This window comes from Mesoplodon bidens (genome assembly GCF_964165515.1).
Source record: "Mesoplodon bidens genome assembly, chromosome: 18".
Taxonomy (NCBI): Eukaryota; Metazoa; Chordata; class Mammalia; order Artiodactyla; family Ziphiidae; genus Mesoplodon; species Mesoplodon bidens.
Window position 1 is genome coordinate 4,541,706 of NC_138175.1, and position 4,527 is coordinate 4,546,232.

Consider the following 4,527-nt stretch of genomic DNA (forward strand, 5'->3'; position numbering starts at 1 on the left):
TGCAGGGCAGGTCGGCAGAAGGGTTAGACACTCCCAATTTGGAGGCAGACGTGCTTGGGCTCAAACCTTGACTGCCTCTGATAAACTTAGTGTGGCCTTGTCAAGTCCCTCAAGCTCTCAGAGCCTCAGTTTCCCCACCTGTGAGGTTGGGATAATGACCCCAGCCTATCCAAGGACCGCCGCGCGAGGCCTGAGGGAGGGAGTGTGGAGGGCATCCACACGGTCCCATGACACAGGTGAGCACTGCAGTCTCCAGACCCACCGTCCGCGAGCGTGACACACGAGTCAGCTGCACACAGCCAGAGCCGTCACCCCCTCCCTGGGGGCTGAGGCCCCCAGCCCCGTGCCCCAGGGGGACAGCCCAGAAAGGCCGGGGCTGGTGGCAGGCAGAAACTGGAGCAGCAAGGCCAGCAGGGTGGGGGCCGGGAAGAGAAGGGGCGGCCACAGGAAAGCGTGGCCGGAACCCCCGGAGCCAGCAGCTGGAAGGAAGGAGTCGCCAGGTGGGCCCCACCCTCACCAGGCGGCGCTGGGCGGGCAGAAGGCCAGAGCACTTGGCAGGACCGGTCCAGCCTCCGGAGACCCCGGGATGTCCTTCGGGAATGAGGGCCAAGCATTGTCCCTGATTACAAGAGGCTCTGGCCGGCGGCTTTCACACGGCTCACTGTGTCCCGGGGCCTGTGGGAACTGGCTCTCTTCCCTCGGCTCAGTGGGGTTTCAGATTGTAGCCCCTCCATCTGCCACCACCCCTGAGCTCAGTGCCCTGTGGGACGCAGACAAGGGGGTGGAGAGAGGAGTGGACTTAGCTTTCATTCACACAATCATTCATTCAGGCTGCCTTAAGGAGCCCACTGCATGCCAGGCCCTGTGCTAGGACTCGGGAGACAGTGATAAAAGCTGGATCTAATCCTTACACCTCTCTTCCTTCCTTTCTGATTCATCAAGTGCTCTTTGTCATTAGCAGTTAGAAGCTGGGATGGGGCCAAATCGCAAGCCAGCTAAGCCATGGGAGGAGCCTGGCAGTACCCAGGCTCTGGAAAGACAGCCCCAGGTTCAAATCTGCTCACTCATCAGGGCTGCTGTGTTCGGTTGTTTAGGTTTTGCACTGCACAAGGTGCCATATCCAAGGGGATGCTGTTCGCACTGTGAACATCTTTATCATTTAAAAACATTTTTGAATTTTTATGACAGATTTATTGACATGAGAGGTGGGCTATTTGCGCATCAATTATGCCCATTTTCTGTCAGATGGTGGGAAAGGGACCCGCTATGACAAAACTGGCCTAACACAATTGCCTTAATTATTCCTGATGGTTATGAAAAATTTGAATTCTTCATTATTTTATGTTCAACAGTTTATAGAGAATGCCTTTACATGTGGCATCCTCTTGTTAAACAGAGAACAGTACAACTTAAAATCATCTACTAGGGAAGAGATGGTTCTTTCTAAGGAGCCGGGGTCAGCCCATCTGCCTCTCTCAGCCACGGTTTCCACATCTGTCTTATGGACCTAATGGCCCGTCCCTTGCGGGGATGTGTGCTAAGGATGCAGGGAAGCCTGTGGTACACAGTAGGTGCTCAGCCAGCGGTCCTTGTGGTCATTCTCCCCCGACATGCAGTCCTCGTTTAAACCCTCTCTGCAAAGTGAAGGTACGTTGGTGCCTCAGTTTACACCCCCCTCCCCCAAGCAGCAGAGGCAGCTCTCCCCAGGACCACCGTTGGGGGAGAGTGCTGTGCCTTTACAGCGAGTCCTATTCCTGCCTGGGCTGAAATGCTTGCCCCTGAGTTTCTCCAAATTTGGTCCTGCCCAGACTCCCAAACCTGTTTCCTGTCCCCCGCCCCCGCCGCCGCCCCTCCGTGCTGGCCGCCAGAGGGGCCGCCACTGATGGGGGCCCTCCCCAGAGCCCCCAGAAGCCGCCCAAAGAGGAAATCCTCTTCCTCCCCTTACAGGCTGGAAACTACAGAATGTTTCTTTTGGAATTTTTTGGCTTTCACACTGCAGAATGTTCTAGCCTCATCAGCCACAGGTTCCCCTTCCCTGTTGGCCAGCAATTCTTCGGCCAAAGATGTGCTTGGACCTTACCGCCCCTTTCCCCACCCCCTTCGCCTATGTTTGTTGCAAGCCAAACAAAATATGCCAAGGAGCCCAGAAGAACCGACCGGAAATGACCCAAACACGCCTACGGCTGATCCTTTCCAAAACTAGAGAGGCCGGGTAGCAGGAACATGACAGCCGTGGCCCCCAACATGACACAGGGCAGGAGGACGGGGGAAATCCGAAGGGCCAGGTCGGATCCTGCCGTGGCCTTTGAAAAGAAAAATCCACCTCTTTATCCATTTAGCTCCCAGCCCTCCCCTCCTGGCAGCAGAATAATTAAATATTCATGCATTTTCTCCTTTCCCCTAAGAAAGCGATAAGTCAGATTTCTGCACACACATAGAAAAAGTGCCCCAAGGCGAGAAGCTGGAGCCAAATTTCAGTGGAAGACAAAGCCTCCACTTCAATTTACGAATGAAAACACCCTTCACCTTTGCTGCTGTGAATTTCCTAGATACACATGGTCAAGACAATCTGAGAATTATGAGGCTCCAGGACCAATTAGGGCTGTTTGTGTTGACGTAAAGTCTGGGGGAATTTTTTTTCTTCCCCTTGCAAGTATTTATGATCCTGACAGATGCAACAGGAAGAAAAAAAAATCCCCTAACAGGAATAAGGCTTCTGGGGCCATGTGGATGAGGATTCAAGGTGAAGAACAGCCCCCGTTTTTTTTATTTTTTAATTTTTTTTTGAATTTTATTTTTATTTTTATACAGCAGGTTCTTTTTTAAATAGATTTATTTATTTAATCTATCTATCTATCTATTTATGGCTGCATTGGGTCTTCGTTGCTGCGTGCGGGCTTTCTCTAGTTGCGGCGAGCGGGGGCTACTCTTCATTGCAGTGCACGGGCTTCTCATTGCGGTGGCTTCTCTCATTGCAGACCCCGGGCTCTAGGCACGTGGGCTTCAGTACTTGTGGCTCGTGGGCTCTAGAGCGCAGGCTCAGTAGTTGTGGCGCACGGGCTTAGTTGCTCCGCGGCATGTGGGATCCTCCTGGACCAGGGCTCGAACCTGTGTCCCCTGCATTGGCAGGCGGATTCTTAACCACTGCACCACCAGGGAAGCCCCTAGCCCCTGATTTTGTTTAAGCCACCAGATCTGTGTGTGCTGCCACGTGACGATGGGGACAGAGCTGTCGCCACAGGTACCAACACCCTCCCAGGCACGCTGCACAGAGTAGGTGGTGTAAGCCGCACAACAAACCTAGGGCAAGGTGTTCATCCCATTTTGCAGGTGAGGAAACTGAGGGCCAGAGCAGCCAAGTCGTTTTCTCAAGGTGGCAAGGCCAGAGGTGGGGTGTGAACACAGGCTCTCCCAGTGGCAGAGATGACCCTGCTGTTTGGAATTCAGTCCATTTAGGCCCTACTGTGTGCAAAGCACGCTGGGGCAAGAAGAGGTACAGGCGGGGAGCCTACTCCAGAGGGGCTAGTGGGAGGCAAAGGCCAGCAACCTTGGGACTCCGTCCTGAAACAAGCCTCTTCTGGGGAAGAGGAAAGTCGGGGAGAGGGGAGCAACTTAAGGGGTAAAGGCCCCCACATCAGACTCCATGTCTGACCCGGCCTCCCAGGGAATGCGGACCCCCTCTGCCTCTCGCAAAACTTCCTGGAGAGGGACTGGGCACTGGTGCACATTACTGCACCCAAGCATCACTCACATGGGCCTTTATCCAGCACCTACTGTGCACAGAGGCACAGTGTGGTAGTGTGATCTAGTATCCTCCATGCTGGGCCTCGAGCCCTGGACAAGGAAGTGACTGAGCCCTCTGATCTCACTGTCCCATCTGGAAAATGGGCACAAGGAGAGAAGCCCCTGGCAGGGGGTTGTGAGGATTCCGTGAGCCGAGCCAGCACAGGATCCCCGTGGGTTGATGCAGCCAGAGGCCTGGGTTTAATCCTGCCTCTGCCATTCACTGTGTGATCTCAGGCCTGCAACTTACACTCTGCATCTCAGTCTCCTCCTCTGGAAAATTGGATGGTAATAATGACCCCCTCGCGGTGCTGCCGTGAAGGTTAAATGTGTTTATAGTTTGTTGACAGTACATAGATGTTTTGTGCAGTTTTCTATATATGTGTTATGCTTGGTAATATAAAGATTGCACGTGATGGGGGAATAGGCATTGCACGGAAAATCCCTTAGCTCAGTCTGGGCATATAGTAAATGATTAGGAAGTGTGAGCGCTATGTTATTATTATCCTAATTTTTATCCTGTAGGTCAGTGGGAACCATGGAGAGTCTCAGAGGGGGGGGGGTGGAAGCGGAGTCACACTTAGCAAAGTTCTGTTTTAAGCGTCTTAGTAGTAAAGATACAGGAGCCAGGACCACTAGCCCAGGTGGTGCCTTTGTGTGTGTGAGGAAGAGATGCTCCGCTGGGCCACAGAACCCCACGCCAGGGCACGCGGCTTGCTGGACGGAGCCAGGTCTTCGCGCAGA